We start from the raw sequence: 19661 nt of genomic DNA, 5'->3' as shown, positions 1-19661 counted from the left end.
CAACCTTTTCTTTCTTACAACATAGAAACTTCATTTCCAACACAGAAAGTTGAAGAATTCAGCATGTCTCATGTGTTTTCAGCTTGTTTTGTGCAAAAACACGTTTGACCTTGAAAAAGTGACAATCTTTTGATAAAACACTTTCCCATCAACATTTTAAACATCTAACACTTGGAAATACATAAGAACATCCTAAACTAAAAGGAGAAATAAAGAGAATTTGAAATTTCATGTGTTTTAGGCCTTTTTTCTGTAAAACGAAGTTTGACCTTGAAAAACACATTTTCTCCTAAAACTACACTTTTCCATCAAAATTTTACATGTCTAACACTGTGAAACACTTAAGAACATCATTTCTAGCAGTATCCTTAAAGAAAATTTGAACTTTCATTGGTTTTAGCTTTGTTTCTGTCAAATTAAGTTAGACGTTGAACGGAGTGCTTTAAAGTGATTTTCAGCACTTGTAAGGCCCAAACATGAAAAAGTTGATTCCGGACTGCGAATTCTAATCTTTTTACAACCTTTTCTTTCTTACAACATAGAAACTTCATTTCCAACACAGAAAGTTGAAGAATTCAGCATGTCTCATGTGTTTTCAGCTTGTTTTGTGCAAAAACACGTTTGACCTTGAAAAAGTGACAATCTTTTGATAAAACACTTTCCCATCAACATTTTAAACATCTAACACTTGGAAATACATAAGAACATCCTAAACTAAAAGGAGAAATAAAGAGAATTTGAAATTTCATGTGTTTTAGGCCTTTTTTCTGTAAAACGAAGTTTGACCTTGAAAAACACATTTTCTCCTAAAACTACACTTTTCCATCAAAATTTTACATGTCTAACACTGTGAAACACTTAAGAACATCATTTCTAGCAGTATCCTTAAAGAAAATTTGAACTTTCATTGGTTTTTAGCTTTGATTCTGTCAAATTATGTTAGACCTTGAACGGAGTGCTTTAAAGTGATTTTCAGCGCGTGTAAGGCCCAAACATGAAAAAGTTGATTCCGGACTGCGAATTCTAATCTTTTTACAACCTTTTCTTTCTTACAACATAGAAACTTCATTTCCAACTCAGAAAGTTGAAGAATTCAGCATGTCTCATGTGTTTTCAGCTTGTTTTGTGCAAAAACACGTTTGACCTTGAAAAAGTGACAATCTTTTGATAAAACACTTTCCCATCAACATTTTAAACATCTAACACTTGGAAATACATAAGAACATCCTAAACTAAAAGGAGAAATAAAGAGAATTTGAAATTTCATGTGTTTTAGGCCTTTTTTCTGTAAAACGAAGTTTGACCTTGAAAAACACATTTTCTCCTAAAACTACACTTTTCCATCAAAATTTTACATGTCTAACACTGTGAAACACTTAAGAACATCATTTCTAGCAGTATCCTTAAAGAAATTTTGAACTTTCATTGGTTTTTAGCTTTGTTGCTGTCAAATTATGTTAGACCTTGAACGGAGTGCTTTAAAGTGATTTTCAGCGCGTGTAAGGCCCAAACATGAAAAAGTTGATTCCGGACTTCGAATTCTAATCTTTTTACAACCTTTTCTTTCTTACAACATAGAAACTTCATTTCCAACACAGAAAGTTGAAGAATTCAGCATGTCTCATGTGTTTTCAGCTTGTTTTGTGCAAAAACACGTTTGACCTTGAAAAAGTGACAATCTTTTGATAAAACACTTTCCCATCAACATTTTAAACATCTAACACTTGGAAATACATAAGAACATCCTAAACTAAAAGGAGAAATAAAGAGAATTTGAAATTTCATGTGTTTTAGGCCTTTTTTCTGTAAAACGAAGTTTGACCTTGAAAAACACATTTTCTCCTAAAACTACACTTTTCCATCAAAATTTTACATGTCTAACACTGTGAAACACTTAAGAACATCATTTCTAGCAGTATCCTTAAAGAAAATTTGAACTTTCATTGGTTTTTAGCTTTGTTTCTGTCAAATTATGTTAGACCTTGAACGGAGTGCTTTAAAGTGATTTTCAGCGCGTGTAAGGCCCAAACATGAAAAAGTTGATTCCGGACTGCGAATTCTAATATTTTTTAAAACCTTTTCTTTCTTACAACATAGAAACTTCATTTCCAACACAGAAAGTTGAAGAATTCAGCATGTCTCATGTGTTTTCAGCTTGTTTTGTGCAAAAACACGTTTGACCTTGAAAAAGTGACAATCTTTTGATAAAACACTTTCCCATCAACATTTTAAACATCTAACACTTGGAAATACATAAGAACATCCTAAACTAAAAGGAGAAATAAAGAGAATTTGAAATTTCATGTGTTTTAGGCCTTTTTTCTGTAAAACGAAGTTTGACCTTGAAAAACACATTTTCTCCTAAAACTACACTTTTCCATCAAAATTTTACATGTCTAACACTGTGAAACACTTAAGAACATCATTTCTAGCAGTATCCTTAAAGAAAATTTGAACTTTCATTGGTTTTTAGCTTTGTTTCTGTCAAATTATGTTAGACCTTGAACGGAGTGCTTTAAAGTGATTTTCAGCGCGTGTAAGGCCCAAACATGAAAAAGTTGATTCCGGACTGCGAATTCTAATCTTTTTACAACCTTTTCTTTCTTACAACATAGAAACTTCATTTCCAACACAGAAAGTTGAAGAATTCAGCATGTCTCATGTGTTTTCAGCTTGTTTTGTGCAAAAACACGTTTGACCTTGAAAAAGTGACAATCTTTTGATAAAACACTTTCCCATCAACATTTTAAACATCTAACACTTGGAAATATATAAGAACATCCTAAACTAAAAGGAGAAATAAAGAGAATTTGAAATTTCATGTGTTTTAGGCCTTTTTTCTGTAAAACGAAGTTTGACCTTGAAAAACACATTTTCTCCTAAAACTACACTTTTCCATCAAATTTTACATGTCTAACACTGTGAAACACTTAAGAACATCATTTCTAGCAGTATCCTTAAAGAAAATTTGAACTTTCATTGGTTTTTAGCTTTGTTTCTGTCAAATTATGTTAGACCTTGAACGGAGTGCTTTAAAGTGATTTTCAGCGCGTGTAAGGCCCAAACATGAAAAAGTTGATTCCGGACTGCGAATTCTAATCTTTTTACAACCTTTTCTTTCTTACAACATAGAAACTTCATTTCCAACACAGAAAGTTGAAGAATTCAGCATGTCTCATGTGTTTTCAGCTTGTTTTGTGCAAAAACACGTTTGACCTTGAAAAAGTGACAATCTTTTGATAAAACACTTTCCCATCAACATTTTAAACATCTAACACTTGGAAATACATAAGAACATCCTAAACTAAAAGGAGAAATAAAGAGAATTTGAAATTTCATGTGTTTTAGGCCTTTTTTCTGTAAAACGAAGTTTGACCTTGAAAAACACATTTTCTCCTAAAACTACACTTTTCCATCAAACTTTTACATGTCTAACACTGTGAAACACTTAAGAACATCATAAGAACATCATAAAACACTTTCCCATCAACATTTTAAACATCTAACACTTGGAAATATATAAGAACATCCTAAACTAAAAGGAGAAATAAAGAGAATTTGAAATTTCATGTGTTTTAGGCCTTTTTTTCTGTAAAACGAAGTTTGACCTTGAAAAACACATTTTCTCCTAAAACAACAACAACAACATTTATTTCTTATATCGCCCAAAATCACATACAGTCTGTCTCAATGGGCTTTGACAGGCCCTACAGTTGACACCCCCCACACTTGACCCTTCTTCACACTTTTCCATCAAAATTTACATGTCTAACACTGTGAAACACTTAAGAACATCATTTCTAGCAGTATCCTTAAAGAAAATTTGAACTTTCATTGGTTTTTAGCTTTGTTTCTGTCAAATTATGTTAGACCTTGAACGGAGTGCTTTAAAGTGATTTTCAGCGTGTGTAAGGCCCAAACATGAAAAAGTTGATTCCGGACTGCGAATTCTAATCTTTTTACAACCTTTTCTTTCTTACAACATAGAAACTTCATTTCCAACTCAGAAAGTATAAGAATTCAGCATGTCTCATGTGTTTTCAGCTTGTTTTGTGCAAAAACACGTTTGACCTTGAAAAAGTGACAATCTTTTGATAAAACACTTTCCCATCAACATTTTAAACATCTAACACTTGGAAATACATAAGAACATCCTAAACTAAAAGGAGAAATAAAGAGAATTTGAAATTTCATGTGTTTTAGGCCTTTTTTCTGTAAAACGAAGTTTGACCTTGAAAAACACATTTTCTCCTAAAACTACACTTTTCCATCAAAATTTTACATGTCTAACACTGTGAAACACTTTAGAACATCATTTCTAGCAGTATCCTTAAAGAAAATTTGAACTTTCATTGGTTTTTAGCTTTGTTTCTGTCAAATTATGTTAGACCTTGAACGGAGTGCTTTAAAGTGATTTTCAGCGCGTGTAAGGCCCAAACATGAAAAAGTTGATTCCGGACTGCGAATTCTAATCTTTTTTCAACCTTTTCTTTCTTACAACATAGAAACTTCATTTCCAACACAGAAAGTTGAAGAATTCAGCATGTCTCATGTGTTTTCAGCTTGTTTTGTGCAAAAACACGTTTGACCTTGAAAAAGTGACAATCTTTTGATAAAACACTTTCCCATCAACATTTTAAACATCTAACACTTGGAAATACATAAGAACATCCTAAACTAAAAGGAGAAATAAAGAGAATTTGAAATTTCATGTGTTTTAGGCCTTTTTTCTGTAAAACGAAGTTTGACCTTGAAAAACACATTTTCTCCTAAAACTACACTTTTCCATCAAAATTTTACATGTCTAACACTGTGAAACACTTAAGAACATCATTTCTAGCAGTATCCTTAAAGAAAATTTGAACTTTCATTGCTTTTTAGCTTTGTTTCTGTCAAATTATGTTAGACCTTGAACGGAGTGCTTTAAAGTGATTTTCAGCGCTGTGTAAGGCCCAAACATGAAAAAGTTGATTCCGGACTGCGAATTCTAATCTTTTTACAACCTTTTCTTTCTTACAACATAGAAACTTCATTTCCAACACAGAAAGTTGAAGAACTCAGCATGTCTCGTGTGTTTTCAGCTAGTTTTGTGCAAAAACACGTTTGACCTTGAAAAAGTGACAATCTTTTGATAAAACACTTTCCCATCAACATTTTAAACATCTAACACTTGGAAATACATAAGAACATCCTAAACTAAAAGGAGAAATAAAGAGAATTTGAAATTTCATGTGTTTTAGGCCTTTTTTCTGTAAAACGAAGTTTGACCTTGAAAAACACATTTTCTCCTAAAACTACACTTTTCCATCAAAATTTTACATGTCTAACACTGTGAAACACTTAAGAACATCATTTCTAGCAGTATCCTTAAAGAAAATTTGAACTTTCATTGGTTTTTAGCTTTGTTTCTGTCAAATTATGTTAGACGTTGAACGGAGTGCTTTAAAGTGATTTTCAGCGCTTGTAAGGCCCAAACATGAAAAAGTTGATTCCGGACTGCGAATTTTAATCTTTTTACAACCTTTTCTTTCTTACAACATAGAAACTTCATTTCCAACACAGAAAGTTGAAGAATTCAGCATGTCTCATGTGCTTTCAGCTTGTTTTGTGCAAAAACACGTTTGACCTTGAAAAAGTGACAATCTTTTGATAAAACACTTTCCCATCAACATTTTAAACATCTAAGACTTGGAAATACATAAGAACATCCTAAACCAAAAGGGGAAATAAAGAGAATTTGAAATTTCATGTGTTTTAGGCCTTTTTTCTGTAAAATGAAGTTTGACCTTGACAAACACATTTTCTCCTAAAACTACACTTTTCCATCAAAATTTTACATGTCTAACACTGTGAAACACTTAAGAACATCATAAGAACATCATAAAACACTTTCCCATCAACATTTTAAACATCTAACACTTGGAAATACATAAGAACATCCTAAACTAAAAGGAGAAATAAAGAGAATTTGAAATTTCATGTGCTTTAGGCCTTTTTTCTGTAAAAGGATGTTTGACCTTGAAAAACACATTTTCTCCTATAACTACACTTTTCCATCGAAATTTTACATGTCTAACACTGTGAAACACTTAAGAACATCATTTCTAGCAGTATCCTTAAAGAAAATTTGAACTTTCATTGGTTTTTAGCTTTGTTTCTGTCAAATTATGTTAGACCTTGAACGGAGTGCTTTAAAGTGATTTTCAGCGCGTGTAAGGCCCAAACATGAAAAAGTTGATTCCGGACTGCGAATTCTAATCTTTTTACAACCTTTTCTTTCTTACAACATAGAAACTTCATTTCCAACACAGAAAGTTGAAGAACTCAGCATGTCTCATGTGTTTTCAGCTTGTTTTGTGCAAAAACACGTTTGACCTTGAAAAAGTGACAATCTTTTGATAAAACACTTTCCCATCAACATTTTAAACATCTAACACTTGGAAATACATAAGAACATCCTAAACTAAAAGGAGAAATAAAGAGAATTTGAAATTTCATGTGTTTTAGGCCTTTTTTCTGTAAAACGAAGTTTGACCTTGAAAACACATTTTCTCCTAAAACTACACTTTTCCATCAAAATTTTACATGTCTAACACTGTGAAACACTTTAGAACATCATTTCTAGCAGTATCCTTAAAGAAAATTGAACTTTCATTGGTTTTTAGCTTTGTTTCTGTCAAATTATGTTAGACCTTGAACGGAGTGCTTTAAAGTGATTTTCAGCGCTGTGTAAGGCCCAAACATGAAAAAGTTGATTCCGGACTGCGAATTCTAATCTTTTTACAACCTTTTCTTTCTTACAACATAGAAACTTCATTTCCAACACAGAAAGTTGAAGAACTCAGCATGTCTCATGTGTTTTCAGCTTGTTTTGTGCAAAAACACGTTTGACCTTGAAAAAGTGACAATCTTTTGATAAAAAACTTTCCCATCAACATTTTAAACATCTAACACTTGGAAATACATAGGAACATCCTAAACTAAAAGGAGAAATAAAGAGAATTTGAAATTTCATGTGTTTTAGGCCTTTTTTCTGTAAAACGAAGTTTGACCTTGAAAAACACATTTTCTCCTAAAACTACACTTTTCCATCAAAATTTTACATGTCTAACACTGTGAAACACTTAAGAACATCATTTCTAGCAGTATCCTTAAAGAAAATTTGAACTTTCATTGGTTTTTAGCTTTGTTTCTGTCAAATTATGTTAGACCTTGAACGGAGTGCTTTAAAGTGATTTTCAGCGCGTGTAAGGCCCAAACATGAAAAAGTTGATTCCGGACTGCGAATTCTAATCTTTTTACAACCTTTTCTTTCTTACAACATAGAAACTTCATTTCCAACACATAAAGTTGAAGAACTCAGCATGTCTCATGTGCTTTCAGCTTGTTTTGTGCAAAAACACGTTTGACCTTGAAAAAGTGACAATCTTTTGATAAAACACTTTCCCATCAACATTTTAAACATCTAAGACTTGGAAATACATAAGAACATCCTAAACCAAAAGGGGAAATAAAGAGAATTTGAAATTTCATGTGTTTTAGGCCTTTTTTCTGTAAAATGAAGTTTGACCTTGACAAACACATTTTCTCCTAAAACTACACTTTTCCATCAAAATTTTACATGTCTAACACTGTGAAACACTTAAGAACATCATAAGAACATCATAAAACACTTTCCCATCAACATTTTAAACATCTAACACTTGGAAATACATAAGAACATCCTAAACTAAAAGGAGAAATAAAGAGAATTTGAAATTTCATGTGCTTTAGGCCTTTTTTCTGTAAAAGGATGTTTGACCTTGAAAAACACATTTTCTCCTAAAACTACACTTTTCCATCAAAATTTTACATGTCTAACACTGTGAAACACTTAAGAACATCATTTCTAGCAGTATCCTTAAAGAAAATTTGAACTTTCATTGCTTTTTAGCTTTGTTTCTGTCAAATTATGTTAGACGTTGAACGGAGTGCTTTAAAGTGATTTTCAGCGCTTGTAAGGCCCAAACATGAAAAAGTTGATTCCGGACTGCGAATTCTAATCTTTTTACAACCTTTTCTTTCTTACAACATAGAAACTTCATTTCCAACACAGAAAGTTGAAGAATTCAGCATGTCTCATGTGTTTTCAGCTTGTTTTGTGCAAAAACACGTTTGACCTTGAAAAAGTGACAATCTTTTGATAAAACACTTTCCCATCAACATTTTAAACATCTAACACTTGGAAATACATAAGAACATCCTAAACTAAAAGGAGAAATAAAGAGAATTTGAAATTTCATGTGTTTTAGGCCTTTTTTCTGTAAAACGAAGTTTGACCTTGAAAAACACATTTTCTCCTAAAACTACACTTTTCCATCAAAATTTTACATGTCTAACACTGTGAAACACTTAAGAACATCATTTCTAGCAGTATCCTTAAAGAAAATTTGAACTTTCATTGGTTTTTAGCTTTGTTTCTGTCAAATTATGTTAGACCTTGAACGGAGTGCTTTAAAGTGATTTTCAGCGTGTGTAAGGCCCAAACATGAAAAGTTGATTCCGGACTGCGAATTCTAATCTTTTTACAACCTTTTCTTTCTTACAACATAGAAACTTCATTTCCAACACAGAAAGTTGAAGAATTCAGCATGTCTCATGTGTTTTCAGCTTGTTTTGTGCAAAAACACGTTTGACCTTGAAAAAGTGACAATCTTTTGATAAAACACTTTCCCATCAACATTTTAAACATCTAACACTTGGAAATACATAAGAACATCCTAAACTAAAAGGAGAAATAAAGAGAATTTGAAATTTCATGTGTTTTAGGCCTTTTTTCTGTAAAACGAAGTTTGACCTTGAAAAACACATTTTCTCCTAAAACTACACTTTTCCATCAAAATTTTACATGTCTAACACTGTGAAACACTTAAGAACATCATTTCTAGCAGTATCCTTAAAGAAAATTTGAACTTTCATTGGTTTTTAGCTTTGTTTCTGTCAAATTATGTTAGACCTTGAACGGAGTGCTTTAAAGTGATTTTCAGCGCGTGTAAGGCCCAAACATGAAAAAGTTGATTCCGGACTGCGAATTCTAATCTTTTTACAACCTTTTCTTTCTTACAACATAGAAACTTCATTTCCAACACAGAAAGTTGAAGAATTCAGCATGTCTCATGTGTTTTCAGCTTGTTTTGTGCAAAAACACGTTTGACCTTGAAAAAGTGACAATCTTTTGATAAAACACTTTCCCATCAACATTTTAAACATCTAACACTTGGAAATACATAAGAACATCCTAAACTAAAAGGAGAAATAAAGAGAATTTGAAATTTCATGTGTTTTAGGCCTTTTTTCTGTAAAACGAAGTTTGACCTTGAAAAACACATTTTCTCCTAAAACTACACTTTTCCATCAAAATTTTACATGTCTAACACTGTGAAACACTTTAGAACATCATTTCTAGCAGTATCCTTAAAGAAAATTGAACTTTCATTGGTTTTTAGCTTTGTTTCTGTCAAATTATGTTAGACCTTGAACGGAGTGCTTTAAAGTGATTTTCAGCGTGTGTAAGGCCCAAACATGAAAAAGTTGATTCCGGACTGCGAATTCTAATCTTTTTACAACCTTTTCTTTCTTACAACATAGAAACTTCATTTCCAACACAGAAAGTTGAAGAATTCAGCATGTCTCATGTGTTTTCAGCTTGTTTTGTGCAAAAACACGTTTGACCTTGAAAAAGTGACAATCTTTTGATAAAACACTTTCCCATCAACATTTTAAACATCTAACACTTGGAAATACATAAGAACATCCTAAACTAAAAGGAGAAATAAAGAGAATTTGAAATTTCATGTGTTTTAGGCCTTTTTTCTGTAAAACGAAGTTTGACCTTGAAAAACACATTTTCTCCTAAAACTACACTTTTCCATCAAAATTTTACATGTCTAACACTGTGAAACACTTAAGAACATCATTTCTAGCAGTATCCTTAAAGAAAATTTGAACTTTCATTGGTTTTTAGCTTTGTTTCTGTCAAATTATGTTAGACCTTGAACGGAGTGCTTTAAAGTGATTTTCAGCGCTGTGTAAGGCCCAAACATGAAAAAGTTGATTCCGGACTGCGAATTCTAATCTTTTTACAACCTTTTCTTTCTTACAACATAGAAACTTCATTTCCAACACAGAAAGTTGAAGAACTCAGCATGTCTCATGTGTTTTCAGCTTGTTTTGTGCAAAAACACGTTTGACCTTGAAAAAGTGACAATCTTTTGATAAAACACTTTCCCATCAACATTTTAAACATCTAACACTTGGAAATACATAAGAACATCCTAAACTAAAAGGAGAAATAAAGAGAATTTGAAATTTCATGTGTTTTAGGCCTTTTTTCTGTAAAACGAAGTTTGACCTTGAAAACACATTTTCTCCTAAAACTACACTTTTCCATCAAAATTTTACATGTCTAACACTGTGAAACACTTAAGAACATCATTTCTAGCAGTATCCTTAAAGAAAATTTGAACTTTCATTGGTTTTTAGCTTTGTTTCTGTCAAATTATGTTAGACCTTGAACGGAGTGCTTTAAAGTGATTTTCAGCGTGTGTAAGGCCCAAACATGAAAAAGTTGATTCCGGACTGCGAATTCTAATCTTTTTACAACCTTTTCTTTCTTACAACATAGAAACTTCATTTCCAACACAGAAAGTTGAAGAATTCAGCATGTCTCATGTGTTTTCAGCTTGTTTTGTGCAAAAACACGTTTGACCTTGAAAAAGTGACAATCTTTTGATAAAACACTTTCCCATCAACATTTTAAACATCTAACACTTGGAAATATATAAGAACATCCTAAACTAAAAGGAGAAATAAAGAGAATTTGACATTTCATGTGTTTTAGGCCTTTTTTTCTGTAAAACGAAGTTTGACCTTGAAAAACACATTTTCTCCTAAAACTACACTTTTCCATCAAAATTTTACATGTCTAACACTGTGAAACACTTAAGAACATCATTTCTAGCAGTATCCTTAAAGAAAATTTGAACTTTCATTGGTTTTTAGCTTTGTTTCTGTCAAATTATGTTAGACCTTGAACGGAGTGCTTTAAAGTGATTTTCAGCGCGTGTAAGGCCCAAACATGAAAAAGTTGATTCCGGACTGCGAATTCTAATCTTTTTACAACCTTTTCTTTCTTACAACATAGAAACTTCATTTCCAACACAGAAAGTTGAAGAATTCAGCATGTCTCATGTGTTTTCAGCTTGTTTTGTGCAAAAACACGTTTGACCTTGAAAAAGTGACAATCTTTTGATAAAACACTTTCCCATCAACATTTTAAACATCTAACACTTGGAAATACATAAGAACATCCTAAACTAAAAGGAGAAATAAAGAGAATTTGAAATTTCATGTGTTTTAGGCCTTTTTTTCTGTAAAACGAAGTTTGACCTTGAAAAACACATTTTCTCCTAAAACTACACTTTTCCATCAAAATTTTACATGTCTAACACTGTGAAACACTTAAGAACATCATTTCTAGCAGTATCCTTAAAGAAAATTTGAACTTTCATTGGTTTTTAGCTTTGTTTCTGTCAAATTATGTTAGACCTTGAACGGAGTGCTTTAAAGTGATTTTCAGCGCGTGTAAGGCCCAAACATGAAGATGTTGATTCCGGACTGCAAATTCTAATCTTTTTACAACCTTTTCTTTCTTACAACATAGAAACTTCATTTCCAACACAGAAAGTTGAAGAACTCAGCATGTCTCATGTGCTTTTCAGCTTGTTTTGTGCAAAAAACACGTTTGACCTTGAAAAAGTGACAATCTTTTGATAAACACTTTCCCATCAACATTTTAAACATCTAACACTTGGAAATACATAAGAACATCCTAAACTAAAAGGAGAAATAAAGAGAATTTGAAATTTCATGTGTTTTAGGCCTGTTTTCTGTAAAACGAAGTTTGACCTTGAAAAACACATTTTCTCCTAAAACTACACTTTTCCATCAAACTTTACATGTCTAACACTGTGAAACACTTAAGAACATCATAAGAACATCATAAAACACTTTCCCATCAACATTTTAAACATCTAACACTTGGAAATATATAAGAACATCCTAAACTAAAAGGAGAAATAAAGAGAATTTGAAATTTCATGTGTTTTAGGCCTTTTTTCTGTAAAACGAAGTTTGACCTTGAAAAACACATTTTCTCCTAAAACAACAACAACAACATTTATTTCTTATATCGCCCAAAATCACATACAGTCTGTCTCAATGGGCTTTGACAGGCCCTACAGTTGACACCCCCCACACTTGACCCTTCTTCACACAAGGAAAAACTCCACACAAAAAAAACTCTAGGAGAGAGAAAAAGAAAGGAAGAAACCTTGGGAAGGAGTGATACAGAGAGGGACCCCCTTCCAGGGTAGAGTGAGCCTGCAAATGGTGTCAGTGCAGGGTTGGATATGATTATAACGACACTTTTCCATCAAAATTTTACATGTCTAACACTGTGAAACACTGAAAAACATCATTTCTAGCAGTATCTTAAAGAAAATTTGAACTTTCATCGCTTTTTAGCTTTGTTTCTGTCAAATATGTTAGACCTTGAACGGAGTGCTTTAAAGTGATTTTCAGCGCTGTGTAAGGCCCCAAACATGAAAAAGTTGATTCCGGACTGCGAATTCTAATCTTTTACAACCTTTTCTTTCTTACAACATAGAAACTTCATTTCCAACACAGAAAGTTGAAGAACTTCAGCATGTCTCATGTGTTTTCAGCTTGTTTTGTGCAAAAACACGTTTGACCTTGAAAAAGTGACAATCTTTTTGATAAAACACTTTTCCCATCAACATTTTAAACATCTAACACTTGGAAATACATAAGAACATCCTAAACTAAAGGAGAAATAAAGAGAATTTGAAATTTCATGTGTTTTAGGCCTTTTTTCTGTAAAACGAAGTTTGACCTTGAAAAACACATTTTCTCCTAAAATACACTTTTCCCATCCAAAATTTTACATGTCTAACACTGTGAAACACTTTAAGAACATCATTTCTAGCAGTATCCTTAAAGAAATTTGAACTTTCATTGGTTTTTAGCTTTGTTTCTGTCAAATTATGTTAGACCTTGAACGGAGTGCTTTAAAGTGATTTTTCAGCGTCGTGTAAGGCCCAAACATGAAAAAGTTGATTCCGGACTGCGAATTCTAATCTTTTTACAACCTTTCTTTCTTACAACATAGAAACTTCATTTCCAACACAGAAAGTGAAGAATTCAGCATTGTCTCATGTGTTTTCAGCTTGTTTTGTGCAAAAACACGTTTGACCTTGAAAAAGTGACAATCTTTTGATAAAACACTTTCCCATCAACATTTTAAACATCTAACACTTGGAAATATATAAGAACATCCTAAACTAAAAGGAGAAATAAAGAGAATTTGAAATTTCATGTGTTTTAGGCCTTTTTTTCTGTAAAACGAAGTTTGACCTTGAAAAACACATTTTCTCCTAAAACTACACTTTTCCATCAAAATTTTACATGTCTAACACTGTGAAACACTTAAGAACATCATTTCTAGCAGTATCCTTAAAGAAAATTTGAACTTTCATTGGTTTTTAGCTTTGTTTCTGTCAAATTATGTTAGACTTGAACGGAGTGCTTTAAAGTGATTTTCAGCGCTGTAAGGCCCAAACATGAAAAAGTTGATTCCGGACTGCGAATTCTAATATTTTACAACCTTTTCTTTCTTACAACATAGAAACTTCATTTCCAACACAGAAAGTTGAAGAACTCAGCATGTCTCATGTGTTTTCAGCTTGTTTTGTGCAAAAACACGTTTGACCTTGAAAAAGTGACAATCTTTTGATAAAAATCTTTCCCATCAACATTTTAAACATCTAACACTTGGAAATACATAAGAACATCCTAAACTAAAAGGAGAAATAAGGAGAATTTGAAATTTCATGTTTTTTAGGCCTTTTTTCTGTAAAACGAGGTTTGACCTTAAAAAAACACATTTTCTCCTAAAACTACACTTTTCCATCAACATTTTACATGTCTAACACTGTGAAACACTTAAGAACATCATTTCTAGCAGTATTCTTAAAGAAAATTTGAACTTTCATTGGTTTTTAGCTTTGTTTCTGTCAATTATTTTAGACGTTGAACGGAGTGCTTTAAAGTGATTTTCAGCGCGTGTAAGGCCCAAACATGAAAAAGTTGATTCTGGACTGCGAATTCTAATCTTTTTACAAACCTTTTCTTTCTTACAAACATAGAAACTTCATTTCCAACAAATAAAGTTGAAGAATTCAGCATGTTCTATGTTGCTTTCAGCTTGTTTTGTGCAAAAACACGTTTGACCTTGAAAAGTGACAATCTTTGATAAAACACTTTCCCATCAACATTTTAAACATCTAAGCACTTGGAAATACATAAGAAACATCCTAAACCAAAAGGGGAAATAAAGAGAATTTGAAATTTCATGTGTTTTAGGCCTTTTTTCTGTAAACTGAAGTTTGACCTTGAGCAAACACACTTTTCTCCTAAAACTACACTTTTCCATCAAAATTACATGTCTACACTGTGAAACACTTAAGAACATCATAAGAACATCATAAACACTTCCCATCAACATTTTAAACATCTAACACTTGGAAATACATAAGAACATCCTAAACTAAAAGGAGAAATAAAGAGAAATTTGAAATTTCATGTGCTTTAGGCCTTTTTCTGTAAAAGGATGTTGACCTTGAAAAACACATTTTCTCCTATAACTACATTTTCCATCGAAATTTTACATGTCTAACACTGTGAAACACTTAAGAACATCATTTCTAGCAGTATTCCCTCAAGAAAATTTGAACTTTCATTGGTTTTAGCTTTGTTTCTGTAAAATTATGTTTGACCTTGAACGGAGTGCTTTAAAGTGATTTTCAGCGCGTGTAAGGCCCAAACATGAAAAAAGTTTGATTCTGGACTACGAATTCTAATCTTTTTACAACCTTTTCTTTCTTACAACATAGAAACTTCATTTCCAACACAGAAAGTTGAAGAATTCAGCATGTCTCATGTGTTTTCAGCTTGTTTTGTGCAAAACACGTTTGACCTTGAAAAAGTGACAATCTTTTGATAAAACCTTTCCCATCAACATTTTAAACATCTAACACTTGGAAATACATAAGAACATCCTAAACTAAAGGAGAAATAAAGAGAATTTGAAATTTCATGTGTTTTAGGCCTTTTTTCTGTAAAACGAAGTTTGACCTTGAAAAACACATTTTCTCCTAAAACTACACTTTTCCATCAAATTTTACATGTCTAACACTGTGAAACACTTAAGAACATCATTTCTAACAGTATCCTAAAGAAAATTTGAAGTTTCATGTGTTTTAGCTTTGTTTCTATAACCTTGAAACGGAGTGCTTTAAAGTGATTTTCAGCTCGTGTAAGGCCCAAACATGAAAAAGTTGATTCCGGGCTGCGCATTCTAATCTTTTTACAACAATTTCTTTCTTACAACATAGAAACTTCATTTCCAACACAGAAAGTTGAAGAAATCAGCATGTCTCATGTGTTTTCAGCTTGTTTTGTGCAAAAACACGTTTGACCTTGAAAAAGTGACAATCTTTTGATAAAACTCTTTCCCATCAATATTTTCAACATCTAACACTTCCAAATACATAAGAACATAGTAAACTAACAGGAGAAAGAAAGAAAAGTAGAAATTTCATGTGTTTTAGGCTTTTTTTCTGTTAAAACTATGTTTGACCTTGAAAAACACAATTTTTGCTGAAAACTACACTTTCCACCCAAATTTGACATGTCTAACACTGTGAAACACTTAAGAAAATCCTTTCTAACAGTATCCTTAAAGAAAATTTGAACTTTCATTGGTTTTTAGCTTTGTTTCTGTCAAATTATTTTAGACGTTGAACGGAGTGCTTTAAAGTGATTTTCAGCGCGTGTAAGGCCCAAACATGAAAAAGTTGATTCTGGACTGCGAATTCTAATCTTTTTACAACCTTTTCTTTCTTACAACATAGAAACTTCATTTCCAACACAAAAGTTGAAGAACTCAGCATGTCTCATGTGCTTTCAGCTTGTTTTGTGCAAAAACACGTTTGACCTTGAAAAAGTGACAATCTTTTGATAAAACACTTTCCCATCAACATTTTAAACATCTAAGACTTGGAAATACATAAGACATCTAAACCAAAAGGGGAAATAAAGAGAATTTGAAATTTCATGTGTTTTAGGCCTTTTTCTGTAAAATGAAGTTTGACCTTGACAAACACATTTTCTCCTAAAACTACACTTTTCCATCAAAATTTTACATGTCTAACACTGTGAAACACTTAAGAACATCATAAGAACATCATAAAACACTTTCCCATCAACATTTTAAACATCTAACACTTGGAAATACATAAGAACATCCTAAACTAAAAGGAGAAATAAAGAGAATTTGAAATTTCATGTGCTTTAGGCCTTTTTTCTGTAAAAGGATGTTGACCTTGAAAAACACATTTTCTCCTATAACTACACTTTTCCATCGAAATTTTACATGTCTAACACTGTGAAACACTTAAGAACACATTTCTAGCAGTATCCTTCAAGAAAATTTGAACTTTCATTGGTTTTTAGCTTTGTTTCTATTAAAATTATGTTTGACCTTGAACGGAGTGCTTTAAAGTGATTTTCAGCGCGTGTAAGGCCCAAACATGAAAAAGTTGATTCTGGACTACGAATTCTAATCTTTTTACAACCTTTTCTTTCTTACAACATAGAAACTTCATTTCCAACTCAGAAAGTTGAAGAATTCAGCATGTCTCATGTGTTTCAGCTTGTTTTTTTTTGCAAAAACACGTTGACCTTAAAAAGTGACAATCTATTGATAAAACACTTTCCCATCAACATTTTAAACATCTAACACTTGGAAATACATAAGAACATACTAAACTAAAAGGAGAAATAAAGAGAATTTGAAATTTCATGTGTTTTAGGCCTATTTTCTGTAAAACGAAGTTTGACCTTGAAAAAAGGGGCAGGGGTGGCCTAGCGGTTAAGGAAGCGACCCCGTAATCAGAAGGTTGCCGGTTCAAATCCCGAGCTGCCAAGGTGCCACTGAGGTGCCACTGAGCAAAGCACCGTCCCCACACACTGCTCCCCGGGCGCTGGTCATGGCTGCCCACTGCTCACTAAGGGTGATGGGTTAAATGCAGAGGACAAATTTCACTGTGTGCACCGTGTGCTGTGCTGCTGTGTATCACATGTGACAATCACTTCACAATTTATTTAAACACATTTTCTCCTAAAACTACACTTTTCCATCAAATTTTACATGTCTAACACTGTGAAACACTTAAGAACATCATTTCTAGCAGTATCCTTAAAGAAAATTTGAACTTTCATTGGTTTTTAGCTTTGTTTCTGTCAAATTATGTTAGACCTTGAACGGAGTGCTTTAAAGTGATTTTCAGCGCGTGTAAGGCCCAAACATGAAAAGTTGATTTGGACTGCGAATTCTAATCTTTTTACAACCTTTTCTTTCTTACAACATAGAAACTTCATTCCAACACAGAAAGTTGAAGAATCAGCATGTCTCATGTGTTTTCAGCTTGTTTTGTTGCAAAAAACACGTTTGACCTTGAAAAAGTGACAATCTTTTGATAAAACCCTTTCCCATCAACATTTTAATCATCTAACACTTTGAAATACAGAAGAACATAGTAAATTAAAAGGAGAAATTAAGAGAATTTGATAATTTCATGTGTTTAGGGCCTTTTTTCTGTAAAACGAAGTTTGACCTTGAAAAACACATTTTTGCTAAACTACACTTTTCCCTCAAAATTTACATGTCCTCAACACTGTGCAACACTTAGAACATCATTTCTAGCAGTATCCTTAAAGAAATTTGAAGTTTCATTTGTTTTTAGCTTTGTTTCTGTATTAACCGTGAACGGAGTTGCTTTAAGTGATTTTTCAGCTCGTGTAAGGCCAAACATGAAAAAGTTGATTCCGGACTGCGAATTTAATCTTTTTACACATTTCTTTCTTACAACATAGAAACTTCATTTCCAACACAGAAGAAAAGTTGAAGAATTCAGCATGTCTACTGTGTTTTCAGCTTGTTTTGTGCAAAAAACACGTTGACCTTGAAAAAGTGACAATCTTTTGAATAAAACACTTTCCCATCAACATTTTCAACATCTAACACTTGCAAATACATAGAACATCGTAAACTAAAAGGAGAAATAAAAGAAATGTGAAATTTCAGTGTTTTAGGCCTTTTTTTCGGTAAAACTATGTTTGACCTTGAAAAACACATTTTCTCCTGAAACTACACTTTTCCATCAAAACTTTTACATGTCTAACACTGTGAAACACTTAAGAACATCATTTCTAGCAGTATCTAAAGAAATTTTGAACTTTCATGGTTTTTAGCTTTGTTTCTGTCAATATTATGTTAACCTTGAACGGGAGTGCTTTAAAGTGATTTTCAGCGCGTGTAAGGCCCACCAAACATGAAAAAGTTGATTCCGGACTGCGCAATTCTAATTCTTTTTACAAACCTTTTCTTTCTTACAACATAGAAACTTCGATGTTCCAACACAGAAGTTGAAGAATTCAGCATGTCTCATGTGTTTTCAGCTTGTTTTGTGCAAAAACATGTTGGACCTTAAAAAGTGAACTATCTTTTGATAAAACACTTCCCATCAACATTTTAAACATCTAACACTTGAAATAATAAGAACATCCTAAACTAAAAGGAGAAATAATAGGAAATTTGAATTTCATGTGTTTTAGGCTTTTTTCTGTAAAACTATGTTTGACCTTTGAAAAACACAATTTTTGCTGAAAATACACTTTCCACCAAAATTTTACTGGTCTAACACGTGTGAAACACTTAAGAACATCATTTCTAACAGTATCCCTAAAGAAAATTTGAAGTTTCATGTGTTTTCAGCTTTGTTTCTATAAACCTTTAAACGGAGTGCTTTAAAGTGATTTTCAGCTCGTGTAAGGCCCAAACATGAAAAGTTGATTCCGGGCTGCGCATTCTAATCTTTTTACAACCATTTCTTTCTACAACATAGAAACTTCATTTCCCAACACAGAAAGTTGAAGAAATCAGCATGTCTAATGTGGTTTCAGCTTGTTTTGTGCAAAAACACGTTTGACCTTGAAAAAGTGACTTTTCTTTTGATATAAAACACTTTCCCATCAATATTTTCAACATCTAACACTTCCAAATACATAAGAACATAGTAAACTAACAGGAGAAAGAAAGAAAAGTAGAAATTTCATGTGTTTTAGCCTTTTTCTGTAAAACGAAGTTTGACCTGATGAAACACATTTTCTCCTAAAACTACACTTTTCCATCAAATTTTACATGTCTAACATGGTGAAACATTAAGAAAATTTTCTAGCAGTATCCTTAAAGAAAATTGAACTTTCATTGGTTTTGAGCTTTGTTTCTGTCAAATTATTGTTAGACTTGAACGGAGTGCTTTAAAGTGATTTTCAGCGCGTGTAAGGCCCAAACATGAAAAAGTTGATTCGGACTGCGAATTCTAATCTTTTACAACCTTTTCTTTCTTACAACATAGAAACTTCATTCCAACACAGAAAGTTGAAGAATTCAGCATGTCTCATGTGTTTCAGCTTGTTTG

This window comes from Denticeps clupeoides, unplaced genomic scaffold, assembly GCF_900700375.1.
Source record: "Denticeps clupeoides unplaced genomic scaffold, fDenClu1.1, whole genome shotgun sequence".
Taxonomy (NCBI): domain Eukaryota; kingdom Metazoa; phylum Chordata; class Actinopteri; order Clupeiformes; family Denticipitidae; genus Denticeps; species Denticeps clupeoides.
The sequence above is the reverse complement of the archived record's forward strand: the minus strand, read 5'-3'. Positions refer to the sequence as shown.